Source organism: Ambystoma mexicanum, chromosome 5q, assembly GCF_040938575.1.
Source record: "Ambystoma mexicanum isolate Mex_15411 chromosome 5q, UKY_AmexF1_1, whole genome shotgun sequence".
NCBI lineage: Eukaryota > Metazoa > Chordata > Amphibia > Caudata > Ambystomatidae > Ambystoma > Ambystoma mexicanum.
Genome location: NC_090933.1, coordinates 1,372,724,103 through 1,372,738,257, shown reverse-complemented (window position 1 = coordinate 1,372,738,257; position 14,155 = coordinate 1,372,724,103). Strand labels below are relative to the sequence as shown.

Here is a 14,155-nt window from a genome sequence, read left to right as displayed (position 1 = left end):
GGAGGGTGTGTTGTGCATGGGTGGGTCCTTTGTAGGCCTCTGATTTGCATTGGTTTCACCTGGGCCATTATTGCTGTCTCCTCCCTGCTCCTGCTGGTGTAATGGTGTTGGGGAGGGTGTGTTGTGCATGGGTGGGTCCTTTGTAGGCCTCTGATTTGCATTGGTTTCACCTGGGCCCTTATTGCTGTCTCCTCCCTGCTCCTGCTGGTGGAATGGTGTTGGGGAGGGTGTGTTGTGCATGGGTGGGTCCTTTGTAGGCCTCTGATTTGCATTTGTTCCACCTGGGCCCTTATTGCTGTCTCCTCCCTGCTCCTGCTGGTGTAATGGTGTTGGGGAAGGTTTGTTGTGCATGGGTGGGTCCTTTGTAGGCCTCTGATTTGCATTGGGTTCACCTGGGCCCTTACTGCTGTCCCCTCCCTGCTGGTGTAATGGTGTTGGGGAGGGTGTGTTGTGCATGGGTGGGTCCTTTGTAGGCCTCTGATTTGCAATGGTTTCACCTGGGCCCTTATTGCTGTCTCCTCCCTGCTCCTGCTGGTGTAATGGTGTTGGGGAGGGTGTGTTGTGCATGGGTGGGTCCTTTGTAGGCCTCTGATTTGCATTGGTTTCACCTGGGCCCTTATTGCTGTCTCCTCCTTGCTCCTGCTGGTGTTCTGGTGTTGGGGAGGGTGTGTTGTGCATGGGTGGCTCCTTTGTAGGCCTCTGATTTGCAGTGGGTCCACCTGGGCCCTTATTGCTGTCTCCTCCCTGCTCCTGCTGGTGTAATGGTGTTGGGGAGGGTGTGTTGTGCATGGGTGGGGCCTATGTAGGCCTCTGATTTGCAGTGGGTGCACCTGGGCCCTTATTGCTGTCTCCTCCCTGCTCCTGCTGGTGTAATGGTGTTTGGGGAGGGTGTGTTGTGCATGGGTGGGGCCTATGTAGGCCTCTGATTTGCAGTGGGTCCACCTGGGCCCTTATTGCTGTCTCTTCCCTGCTCCTGCTGGTGTAATGGTGTTTGGGGAGGGTATGTTGTGCATGGGTGGGGCCTATGTAGGCCTCTTATTTGCATTGGTTCCACCTGGGCCCTTGTTGCTGTCTCCTCCCTGCTCCTGCTGGTGTAATGGTGTTGGGGAGTTTGTGTTGTGCATGGGTGGATCCTTTGTAGGCCTCTGATTTGCATTGGTTTCACCTGGGCCCTTGTTGCTGTCTCCTCCCTGCTCCTGCTGGTGTAATGGTGTTGGGAGGGTGTGTTGTGCATGGGTGGGTCCATTGTAGGCCTCTGATTTCATTGGTTTCACCTGGGCCCTTGTTGCTGTCTCCTTCCTGCTGGTGTAATGGTGTTGGGGAGGGTGTGTTGTGCATGGGTGGGTCCTTTGTAGGCCTCTGATTTGCATTGGTTCCACCTGGGTCCTTATTGCTGTCTCCTCCTTGCTCCTACTGGTGTAATGGTGTTGGGGAGGGTGTGTTGTGCATGGGTGGGTCCTTTGTAGGCCTCTGATTTGCATTGGTTTCACCTGGGTCCTTATTGATGTCTCCTCTCTGCTCCTGTTGGTGTTATGGTGTTGGGGAGGGTGTGTTGTGCATGGGTGGTTCCTTTGTAGGCCTCTGATTTGCAGTTGGTCCACCTGGGCCCTTATTGCTGTCTCCTCCCTGCTCCTGCTGGTGTAATGGTGTTTGGGGAGGGTGTGTTGTGCATGGGTGGGTCCTTTGTAGTCCTCTGATTTGCATTGGTTCCACCTGGGCCCTTATTGCTGTCTCCTCCCTGCTGCTGGTGTAATGGTGTTGGGGAGGGTGTGTTGTGCATGGGTGGTCCTTTGTGGGCCTCTGATTTGCAGTGGGTCCACCTGGGCCCTTATTTCTGTCTCCTCCCTGCTCCTACTGGTGTAATGTTGTTGGGGAGGGTTTGTTGTGCATGGGTGGGTCCTTTGTAGGCCTCTGATTTGCATTGGTTCCACCTGGGCCCTTATTGCTGTCTCCTCCCTGCTCCTGCTGGTGTATTGGTGTTGGGGAGGGTGTGTTGTGCATGGGTGGCTCCTTTGTAGGCGTCTGATTTGCATTGGTTTCACCTGGGCCCTTATTGCTTTCTCCTCCCTGCTCCTGCTGGTGTAATGGTGTTGGGGAGGGTGGGTTGTGCATGGGTGGGTACTTTGTAGGCCTCTGATTTGCATTGGTTCCACCTGGGCCCTTATTGCTGTCGCCTCTCTGCTCCTGCTGGTGTATTGGTGTTGGGGAGGGTGTTTTGTGCATGGGTGGGTCTTTTGTAGGCCTCTGATTTGCATTGGTTCCCCCTGGGCCCTTATTGCTGTCTCCTCCCTGCTCCTGCTGGTGTAATGGTGTTGGGGAGGGTGTGTTGTGCATGGGTGGCTGCTTTGTAGGCCTCTGATTTGCAGTGGGTCCACCTGGGCCCTTATTGCTGTCTCCTCCTTGCTCCTGTTGGTGTTATGGTGTTGGGGAGGGTGTGTTGTGCATGGGTGGCTCCTTTTGTAGGCCTCTGATTTGCAATGGTTTCACCTGGGCCCTTATTGCTGTCTCCTCCCTGCTCCTGCTGGTGTCATGGTGTTGGGGAGGGTGTGTTGTGCATGGGTGGGTCCTTTGTAGGCCTCTGATGTGCAATGGTTTCACCTGGGCCCTTATTGCTGTCTCCTCCCTGCTCCTGCTGGTGTCATGGTGTTGGGGAGGGTGTGTTGTGCATGGGTGGGTCCTTTGTAGGCCTCTGATTTGCATTGGTTCCACCTGGGTTCTTATTGCTGTCTCCTCCTTGCTCCAACTAGTGTAATGGTGTTGGGGAGGGTGTGTTGTGCATGGGTGGGTCCTTTGTAGGCCTCTGATTTGCATTGGTTTCACCTGGGTCCTTATTGCTGTCTCCTCTCTGCTCCTGTTGGTGTTATGGTGTTGGGGAGGGTGTGTTGTGCATGGGTGGGTCCTTTGTAGGCCTCTGATTTGCATTGGGTTCACCTGGGCCCTTACTGCTGTCCCCTCCCTGCTGGTGTAATGGTGTTGGGGAGGGTGTGTTGTGCATGGGTGGGTCCTTTGTAGGCCTCTGATTTGCAATGGTTTCACCTGGGCCCTTATTGCTGTCTCCTCCCTGCTCCTGTTGGTGTAATGGTGTTTGGGGAGGGTGTGTTGTGCATGGGTGGGGCCTATGTAGGCCTCTTATTTGCATTGGTTCCACCTGGGCCCTTGTTGCTGTCTCCTCCCTGCTCCTGCTGGTGTAATGGTGTTGGGGAGTTTGTGTTGTGCATGGGTGGATCCTTTGTAGGCCTCTGATTTGCATTGGTTTCACCTGGGCCCTTGTTGCTGTCTCCTCCCTGCTCCTGCTGGTGTAATGGTGTTGGGAGGGTGTGTTGTGCATGGGTGGGTCCATTGTAGGCCTCTGATTTCATTGGTTTCACCTGGGCCCTTGTTGCTGTCTCCTTCCTGCTGGTGTAATGGTGTTGGGGAGGGTGTGTTGTGCATGGGTGGGTCCTTTGTAGGCCTCTGATTTGCATTGGTTCCACCTGGGTCCTTATTGCTGTCTCCTCCTTGCTCCAACTAGTGTAATGGTGTTGGGGAGGGTGTGTTGTGCATGGGTGGGTCCTTTGTAGGCCTCTGATTTGCATTGGTTTCACCTGGGTCCTTATTGCTGTCTCCTCTCTGCTCCTGTTGGTGTTATGGTGTTGGGGAGGGTGTGTTGTGCATGGGTGGTTCCTTTGTAGGCCTCTGATTTGCAGTTGGTCCACCTGGGCCCTTATTGCTGTCTCCTCCCTGCTCCTGCTGGTGTAATGGTGTTTGGGGAGGGTGTGTTGTGCATGGGTGGGTCCTTTGTAGGCCTCTGATTTGCATTGGTTCCACCTGGGCCCTTATTGCTGTCTCCTCCCTGCTGCTGGTGTAATGGTGTTGGGGAGGGTGTGTTGTGCATGGGTGGTCCTTTGTGGGCCTCTGATTTGCAGTGGGTCCACCTGGGCCCTTATTTCTGTCTCCTCCCTGCTCCTGCTGGTGTAATGTTGTTGGGGAGGGTTTGTTGTGCATGGGTGGGTCCTTTGTAGGCCTCTGATTTGCATTGGTTCCACCTGGGCCCTTATTGCTGTCTCCTCCCTGCTCCTGCTGGTGTATTGGTGTTGGGGAGGGTGTGTTGTGCATGGGTGGCTCCTTTGTAGGCGTCTGATTTGCATTGGTTTCACCTGGGCCCTTATTGCTTTCTCCTCCCTGCTCCTGCTGGTGTAATGGTGTTGGGGAGGGTGGGTTGTGCATGGGTGGGTACTTTGTAGGCCTCTGATTTGCATTGGTTCCACCTGGGCCCTTATTGCTGTCGCCTCTCTGCTCCTGCGGGTGTATTGGTGTTGGGGAGGGTGTTTTGTGCATGGGTGGGTCTTTTGTAGGCCTCTGATTTGCATTGGTTCCCCCTGGGCCCTTATTGCTGTTTCCTCCCTGCTCCTGCTGGTGTAATGGTGTTGGGGAGGGTGTGTTGTGCATGGGTGGCTGCTTTGTAGGCCTCTGATTTGCAGTGGGTCCACCTGGGCCCTTATTGCTGTCTCCTCCTTGCTCCTGTTGGTGTTATGGTGTTGGGGAGGGTGTGTTGTGCATGGGTGGCTCCTTTTGTAGGCCTCTGATTTGCAATGGTTTCACCTGGGCCCTTATTGCTGTCTCCTCCCTGCTCCTGCTGGTGTCATGGTGTTGGGGAGGGTGTGTTGTGCATGGGTGGGTCCTTTGTAGGCCTCCGATGTGCAATGGTTTCACCTGGGCCCTTATTGCTGTCTCCTCCCTGCTCCTGCTGGTGTCATGGTGTTGGGGAGGGTGTGTTGTGCATGGGTGGGTCCTTTGTAGGCCTCTGATTTGCATTGGTTTCACCTGGGCCATTATTGCTGTCTCCTCCCTGCTCCTGCTGGTGTAATGGTGTTGGGGAGGGTGTGTTGTGCATGGGTGGGTCCTTTGTAGGCCTCTGATTTGCATTGGTTTCACCCGGGCCCTTATTGCTGTCTCCTCCCTGCTCCTGCTGGTGGAATGGTGTTGGGGAGGGTGTGTTGTGCATGGGTGGGTCCTTTGTAGGCCTCTGATTTTCATTTGTTCCACCTGGGCCCTTATTGCTGTCTCCTCCCTGCTCCTGCTGGTGTAATGGTGTTGGGGAAGGTTTGTTGTGCATGGGTGGGTCCTTTGTAGGCCTCTGATTTGCATTGGGTTCACCTGGGCCCTTACTGCTGTCCCCTCCCTGCTGGTGTAATGGTGTTGGGGAGGGTGTGTTGTGCATGGGTGGGTCCTTTGTAGGCCTCTGATTTGCATTGGTTTCACCTGGGCCCTTATTGCTGTCTCCTCCCTGCTCCTGCTGGTGGAATGGTGTTGGGGAGGGTGTGTTGTGCATGGGTGGGTCCTTTGTAGGCCTCTGATTTGCATTTGTTCCACCTGGGCCCTTATTGCTGTCTCCTCCCTGCTCCTGCTGGTGTAATGGTGTTGGGGAAGGTTTGTTGTGCATGGGTGGGTCCTTTGTAGGCCTCTGATTTGCATTGGGTTCACCTGGGCCCTTACTGCTGTCCCCTCCCTGCTGGTGTAATGGTGTTGGGGAGGGTGTGTTGTGCATGGGTGGGTCCTTTGTAGGCCTCTGATTTGCAATGGTTTCACCTGGGCCCTTATTGCTGTCTCCTCCCTGCTCCTGCTGGTGTAATGGTGTTGGGGAGGGTGTGTTGTGCATGGGTGGGTCCTTTGTAGGCCTCTGATTTGCATTGGTTTCACCTGGGCCCTTATTGCTGTCTCCTCCTTGCTCCTGCTGGTGTTCTGGTGTTCGAGAGGGTATGTTGTGCATGGGTGGCTCCTTTGTAGGCCTCTGATTTGCAGTGGGTCCACCTGGGCCCTTATTGCTGTCTCCTCCCTGCTCCTGCTGGTGTAATGGTGTTGGGGAGGGTGTGTTGTGCATGGGTGGGGCCTATGTAGGCCTCTGATTTGCAGTGGGTGCACCTGGGCCCTTATTGCTGTCTCCTCCCTGCTCCTGCTGGTGTAATGGTGTTTGGGGAGGGTGTGTTGTGCATGGGTGGGGCCTATGTAGGCTTCTGATTTGCAGTGGGTCCACCTGGGCCCTTATTGCTGTCTCTTACCTGCTCCTGCTGGTGTAATGGTGTTTGGGGAGGGTGTGTTGTGCATGGGTGGGGCCTATGTAGTCCTCTTATTTGCATTGGTTCCACCTGGGCCCTTGTTGCTGTCTCCTCCCTGCTCCTGCTGGTGTAATGGTGTTGGGGAGGTTGTGTTGTGCATGGGTGGCTCCTTTGTAGGCCTCTGATTTGCATTGGTTTCACCTGGGCCCTTGTTGCTGTCTCCTCCCTGCTCCTGCTGGTGTAATGGTGTTGGGAGGGTGTGTTGTGCATGGGTGGGTCCATTGTAGGCCTCTGATTTCATTGGTTTCACCTGGGCCCTTGTTGCTGTCTCCTTCCTGCTGGTGTAATGGTGTTGGGGAGGGTGTGTTGTGCATGGGTGGGTCCTTTGTAGGCCTCTGATTTGCATTGGTTCCACCTGGGTCCTTATTGCTGTCTCCTCCTTGCTCCTACTGGTGTAATGGTGTTGGGGAGGGTTTGTTGTGCATGGGTGGGTCCTTTGTAGGCCTCTGATTTGCATTGGGTCCACCTGGGCCCTTATTGCTGTCTCCTCCCTGCTCCTGCTGGTGTAATGGTGTTGGGGAGGGTGTGGTGTGCATAGGTGGGTCCTTTGTAGGCCTCTGATTTGCTTTTGTTCCACCTGGGCCCTTATTGCTGTCTCCTCCCTGCTCCTGCTGGTGTAATGGTGTTGGGGAAGGTTTGTTGTGCATGGGTGGGTCCTTTGTAGGCCTCTGATTTGCATTGGGTTCACCTGGGCCCTTTTTGCTGTCCCCTCCCTGCTGGTGTAATGGTGTTGGGGAGGGTGTGTTGTGCATGGGTGGGTCCTTTGTAGGCCTCTGATTTGCAATGGTTTCATCTGGGCCCTTATTGCTGTCTCCTCCCTGCTCCTGCTGGTGTAATGGTGTTGGGGAGGGTGTGTTGTGCATGGGTGGCTCCTTTGTAGGCCTCTGATTTGCAGTGGGTCCACCTGGGCCCTTATTGCTGTCTCCTCCCTGCTCCTGCTGGTGTTATGGTGTTGGGGAGGGTGTGTTGTGCATGGGTGGGTCCTTTGTAGGCCTCTGATTTGCAGTGGGTCCACCTGGGCCCTTATTGCTGTCTCCTCCCTGATCCTGCTGGTGTAATGGTGTTGGGGAGGGTATGTTGTGCATGAGTGGGTCCTTTGTAGGCCTCTGATTTGCATTGGTTTCACCTGGGCCCTTATTGCTGTCTCCTCCCTGCTGGTGTAATGGTGTTTGGGGAGGGTGTGTTGTGCATGGGTGGCTCCTTTGTAGGCCTCAGATTTGCAGTGGGTCCACCTGGGCCCTTATTGCTGTCTCCTCCCTGCTCCTGCTGGTGTATTGGTGTTGGGGAGGGTGTGTTGTGCATGGGTGGGTCCTTTGTAGGCCTCTGATTTGCATTGGTTCCACCGGGCCCTTATTGCTGTCTCCTCCTTGCTCCTGCTGGTGTTATGGTGTTGGGGAGGGTGTGTTGTGCATGGGTGGTAATTTGTAGGCCTCTGATTTGCAGTGGTCTCACCTGTGTCCTTATTGCTGTCTCCTCCCTGCTCCTGCTGGTGTCATGGTGTTGGGGAGGGTGTGTTGTGCATGGGTGGGTCCTTTGTAGGCCTCTGATTTGCATTGGTTTCACCTGGGCCATTATTGCTGTCTCCTCCCTGCTCCTGCTGGTGTAATGGTATTGGGGAGGGTGTGTTGTGCATGGGTGGGTCCTTTGTAGGCCTCTGATTTGCATTGGTTTCACCTGGGCCCTTATTGCTGTCTCCTCCCTGCTCCTGGTGGTGGAATGGTGTGTTGTGCATGGGTGGGTCCTTTGTAGGCCTCTGATTTGCATTTGTTCCACCTGGGCCCTTATTGCTGTCTCCTCCCTGCTCCTGCTGGTGTAATGGTGTTGGGGAAGGTTTGTTGTGCATGGGTGGGTCCTTTGTAGGCCTCTGATTTGCATTGGGTTCACCTGGGCCCTTATTGCTGTCCCCTCCCTGCTGGTGTAATGGTGTTGGGGAGGGTGTGTTGTGCATGGGTGGGTCCTTTGTAGGCCTCTGATTTGCAATGATTTCACCTGGGTCCTTATTGCTGTCTCCTCCCTGCTCCTGCTTGTGTAATGGTGTTGGGGAGGGTGTGTTGTGCATGGGTGGGTCCTTTGTAGGCCTCTGATTTGCATTGGTTTCACCTGGGCCCTTATTGTTGTCTCCTCCTTGCTCCTGCTGGTGTTCTGGTGTTTGGGAGGGTGTGTTGTGCATGGGTGGCTCCTTTGTAGGCCTCTGATTTGCAGTGGGTCCACCTGGGCCCTTATTGCTGTCTCCTCCCTGCTCCTGCTGGTGTAATGGTGTTGGGGAGGGTGTGTTGTGCATGGGTGGGGCCTATGTAGGCCTCTGATTTGCAGTGGGTGCACCTGGGCCCTTATTGCTGTCTCCTCCCTGCTCCTGCTGGTGTAATGGTGTTTGGGGAGGGTGTGTTGTGCATGGGTGGGGCCTATGTAGGCCTCTGATTTGCAGTGGGTCCACCTGGGCCCTTATTGCTGTCTCTTCCCTGCTCCTGCTGGTGTAATGGTGTTTGGGGAGGGTGTGTTGTGCATGGGTGGGGCCTATGTAGGCCTCTTATTTGCATTGGTTCCACCTGGGCCCTTGTTGCTGTCTCCTCCCTGCTCCTGCTGGTGTAATGGTGTTGGGGAGGTTGTGTTGTGCATGGGTGGCTCCTTTGTAGGCCTCTGATTTGCATTGGTTTCACCTGGGCCCTTGTTGCTGTCTCCTCCCTGCTCCTGCTGGTGTAATGGTGTTGGGAGGGTGTGTTGTGCATGGGTGGGTCCATTGTAGGCCTCTGATTTCATTGGTTTCACCTGGGCCCTTGTTGCTGTCTCCTTCCTGCTGGTGTAATGGTGTTGGGGAGGGTGTGTTGTGCATGGGTGGGTCCTTTGCAGGCATCTGGTTTGCATTGGTTCCACCTGGGTCCTTATTGCTGTCTCCTCCTTGCTCCTACTGGTGTAATGGTGTTGGGGAGGGTTTGTTGTGCATGGGTGGGTCCTTTGTAGGCCTCTGATTTGCATTGGGTCCACCTGGGCCCTTATTGCTGTCTCCTCCCTGCTCCTGCTGGTGTAATGGTGTTGGGGAGGGTGTGGTGTGCATAGGTGGGTCCTTTGTAGGCCTCTGATTTGCATTTGTTCCATCTGGGCCCTTATTGCTGTCTCCTCCCTGCTCCTGCTGGTGTAATGGTGTTGGGGAAGGTTTGTTGTGCATGGGTGGGTCCTTTGTAGGCCTCTGATTTGCATTGGGTTCACCTGGGCCCTTATTGCTGTCCCCTCCCTGCTGCTGTAATGGTGTTGGGGAGGGTGTGTTGTGCATGGGTGGGTCCTTTGTAGGCTTCTGATTTGCAATGGTTTCACCTGGGCCCTTATTGCTGTCTCCTCCCTGCTCCTGCTGGTGTAATGGTGTTGGGGAGGGTGTGTTGTGCATGGGTGTGTCCTTTGTAGGCCCCTGATTTGCATTGGTTTCACCTGGGCCCTTATTGCTGTCTTCTCCTTGCTCCTGCTGGTGTTCTGGTGTTGGGGAGGGTGTGTTGTGCATGGGTGGCTCCTTTGTAGGCCTCTGATTTGCAGTGGGTCCACCTGGGCCCTTATTGCTGTCTCCTCCCTGCTCCTGATGGTGTTATGGTGTTGGGGAGGGTGTGTTGTGCATGGGTGGGTCCTTTGTAGGCCTCTGATTTGCAGTGGGTCCACCTGGGCCCTTATTGCTGTCTCCTCCCTGATCCTGCTGGTGTAATGGTGTTGGGGAGGGTATGTTGTGCATGAGTGGGTCCTTTGTAGGCCTCTGATTTGCATTGGTTTCACCTGGGCCCTTATTGCTGTCTCCTCCCTGCTGGTGTAATGGTGTTTGGGGAGGGTGTGTTGTGCATGGGTGGCTCCTTTGTAGGCCTCAGATTTGCAGTGGGTCCACCTGGGCCCTTATTGCTGTCTCCTCCCTGCTCCTGCTGGTGTATTGGTGTTGGGGAGGGTGTGTTGTGCATGGGTGGGTCCTTTGTAGGCCTCTGATTTGCATTGGTTCCACCGGGCCCTTATTGCTGTCTCCTCCTTGCTCCTGCTGGTGTTATGGTGTTGGGGAGGGTGTGTTGTGCATGGGTGGTAATTTGTAGGCCTCTGATTTGCAGTGGTCTCACCTGTGTCCTTATTGCTGTCTCCTCCCTGCTCCTGCTGGTGTCATGGTGTTGGGGAGGGTGTGTTGTGCATGGGTGGGTCCTTTGTAGGCCTCTGATTTGCATTGGTTTCACCTGGGCCATTATTGCTGTCTCCTCCCTGCTCCTGCTGGTGTAATGGTGTTGGGGAGGGTGTGTTGTGCATGGGTGGGTCCTTTGTAGGCCTCTGATTTGCATTGGTTTCACCTGGGCCCTTATTGCTGTCTCCTCCCTGCTCCTGGTGGTGGAATGGTGTTGGGGAGGGTGTGTTGTGCATGGGTGGGTCCTTTGTAGGCCTCTGATTTGCATTTGTTCCACCTGGGCCCTTATTGCTGTCTCCTCCCTGCTCCTGCTGGTGTAATGGTGTTGGGGAAGGTTTGTTGTGCATGGGTGGGTCCTTTGTAGGCCTCTGATTTGCATTGGGTTCACCTGGGCCCTTATTGCTGTCCTCTCCCTGCTGGTGTAATGGTGTTGGGGAGGGTGTGTTGTGCATGGGTGGGTCCTTTGTAGGCCTCTGATTTGCAATGGTTTCATCTGGGCCCTTATTGCTGTCTCCTCCCTGCTCCTGCTTGTGTAATGGTGTTGGGGAGGGTGTGTTGTGCATGGGTGGGTCCTTTGTAGGCCTCTGATTTGCATTGGTTTCACCTGGGCCCTTATTGCTGTCTCCTCCTTGCTCCTGCTGGTGTTCTGGTGTTTGGGAGGGTGTGTTGTGCATGGGTGGCTCCTTTGTAGGCCTCTGATTTGCAGTGGGTCCACCTGGGCCCTTATTGCTGTCTCCTCCCTGCTCCTGCTGGTGTAATGGTGTTGGGGAGGGTGTGTTGTGCATGGGTGGGGCCTATGTAGGCCTCTGATTTGCAGTGGGTGCACCTGGGCCCTTATTGCTGTCTCCTCCCTGCTCCTGCTGATGTAATGGTGTTTGGGGAGGGTGTGTTGTGCATGGGTGGGGCCTATGTAGGCCTCTGATTTGCAGTGGGTCCACCTGGGCCCTTATTGCTGTCTCTTCCCTGCTCCTGTTGGTGTAATGGTGTTTGGGGAGGGTGTGTTGTGCATGGGTGGGGCCTATGTAGGCCTCTTATTTGCATTGGTTCCACCTGGGCCCTTATTGCTGTCTCCTCCCTGCTCCTGCTGGTGTAATGGTGTTGGGGAGGTTGTGTTGTGCATGGGTGGCTCCTTTGTAGGCCTCTGATTTGCATTGGTTTCACCTGGGCCCTTGTTGCCGTCTCCTCCCTGCACCTGCTGGTGTAATGGTGTTGGGAGGGTGTGTTGTGCATGGGTGGGTCCATTGTAGGCCTCTGATTTCATTGGTTTCACCTGGGCCCTTGTTGCTGTCTCCTTCCTGCTGGTGTAATGGTGTTGGGGAGGGTGTGTTGTGCATGGGTGGTTCCTTTGTAGGCCTCTGATTTGCATTGGTTTCACCTGGGCCCTTGTTGCTGTCTCCTCCCTGCTCCTGCTGGTGTAATGGTGTTGGGGAGGGTGTGTTGTGCATGGGTGGCTCCTTTGTAGGCCTCTGATTTGCATTGGTTTCACCTGGGCCCTTGTTGCTGTCTCCTCCCTGCACCTGCTGGTGTAATGGTGTTGGGAGGGTGTGTTGTGCATGGGTGGGTCCATTGTAGGCCTCTGATTTCATTGGTTTCACCTGGGCCCTTGTTGCTGTCTCCTTCCTGCTGGTGTAATGGTGTTGGGGAGGGTGTGTTGTGCATGGGTGGGTCCTTCGTAGGCCTCTGATTTGCAGTGGGTCCACCTGGGTCCTTATTGCAGTGGCCTGTGTTCTGTTACCTCCAGCTTTTTGCTGGAGGTATTTTGGGCGGATTGTCTGCCGCTTTTATGGCGCTAATAGCGCCAACGCTGGACTCGTGATTGCTGATGTTTTAGCGCGAATGGTTCCTGGCGCTATTATGGCCGTCTCTTGTACAGCCGGCTGTACTTGCGCCGGCTGTAATGGCGCCGGTGGTATTTGGACTCATGATCCGACGGACCCTTAAAATCGGCGCTAATAGCGTTACCGCCGATTTTAAGGGTTACCGCCAAAGTCGTGATGAGGCCCATTGATGTTGATTATACTGGTATCGACTGAAAGTTAATACTGACATGTACTGTTTCCCATGAATAACGAACCCTAGCTTGTATAACTGAGCAACCCAGTAGCTTGAGGGGAAACGTGAAGTGTGCAGGCATGTTTGATAACTGATGTGGGGAGGGGAACATTAGGAGGCCCATTAAACCCCATCTGGCAATGGTGAACGCCAGAGGGTCCGGGAACACGTGTCCGGTAGACCGGCTGATGGTCCTGGCAAACATATCCCCATATGATTAGAGCACAGTCTACAGGAAACCCAGAGGTTAAATCTTGAGGGAGGTGTGCACAAAACTAACAATAAGAACTATTCTATATGCAGCTGTACTGACATGCAAGGTGAAGGAAAGTGCTCTCACTGCAAGTCCGAGTGTGCGCAGAGGGGCCGGAGTACTAATGCCACATATAGGTAACCGAGGTAAAGGTGCACCCTTGTAGTCTGAGTTATATGATGCACCAGTTAAGCATGGAAGAAAGTCTCAAAAAGGCTGAGTATCAGTATGAGGGTACTTATTAAAGCACAATGTTCATGACAAATCCAATAGTTTAGTCCAAGGAGGCAGGGGGAAGGTTAGTAAGAGTTACAAGGTGGAGTTTATGAGCTCAGAGTCCCAGGAGCTATCAGGTCTGTGCTCTTAGTCCCCAGGACACAGACCCACAGTCTCACAGGCAACCATGAATCCACAACAATAAAATCACTCCACTCATACCAAAGAAAAGGATTACCGCTGGGTGGTAGCAAATGGAGCTACAAAAGGACATGGCATATCCCCTGGTAGGTCCTTCCAATCCTGCCAAGGTGCTACCACCACCTGAAGATGTATTCTCTGTCTCCAGACAGTTCAGCTGGTGTTTGACTGAAAGGTAAAAGGGTCTTCTTTAGTTAATTTGCCCTCAGGGCAGACCTCTTCAGGAAGACTCGTCCTGGAGGGTCCGAGGTGAAGGTCTGGAGTTGAGAATCAGCGCTCAAATCGGTGTCAGCTCTGGGCAAGGCTCATCTCCTGGTGGAGTAGCCGGAACAGCAACTCTTGGAGAGACCCCACTGCATTGAACAGACTCAGTGACTGTGGATCTCAATTAAGAACTTGAGCATTCAGGTAGAGGAGGAGTTGTGGAGTTTGTGTCCGTGCCTGCTCTAGGATGGCTCAGAGGAGCGAACCAAGATGGAAGCGTGGCAGTTATTGGTCCTTCAGGGCCGTGGTTATCAGGACATGCCGCACAGGTTTCTGGAAAGTGGTGGTTGGAAGCTCCGACTTTTGGATAGACTGCGGAGCACTGCACTTACCGGCAAAGGGCAGTTTGCTTCTTGGAGGCGATACCCTCACACTTCACTGCCATCTGGGTCATGTGCAGAACTTGGAACAGTCCCTCGCCACCGGGGTTGGAGTGCTGATTTCTGCGGGTGAACTTGTATGTAGACTTGGTCACTGGGCCTGGAGAAATTGGCAGGGTTCTGTAGCTGGTTCTGGTAAGCCAGCCTCGACTTGGAGGAGGAGTTATCGAGAGGCTGCTGGGGGTGTAACCCAGGTGCATAGGGTACCCAGTGAGGATCTCATGTGAAGACAGCCAATGTTTGCGATGTGGGTTATTGCTCATGTGGACACCCGCAATCGGTAACTCCTGGTGCCAGTTTAACCCTGTCTCCAGACAGATCTTGGAGAGCCTAGTCTTCAGGTCGCTGAGCATTACACTGTGCTGCTAGACTGGGGTGGTAGGCGCAGTGAAACAGGTGGGGAATATGGAGAGCTTTGCACACTTCCCTGATGACCTGCCCAGTAAAGTGGGTACCCTGATCGCTGTCTTGGAGCCCAAATCAGATATTTAAATCAAAGAGGAATTTCTTGGCAATAGCAATACTGTCAGCTTTTCAACTAGGGTATGCTTCCAACCAT

At 54.2% G+C, this 14,155-nt stretch overlaps 1 protein-coding gene across 1 annotated transcript in view; it reads left to right on the top strand.

The window, feature by feature from the left end:
* LOC138498167 (zinc finger protein 84-like) overlaps window positions 1-14,155 on the top strand; it is a 408,351-nt gene that overhangs the window by 261,839 nt on the left and 132,357 nt on the right. The window lies entirely within an intron of this gene.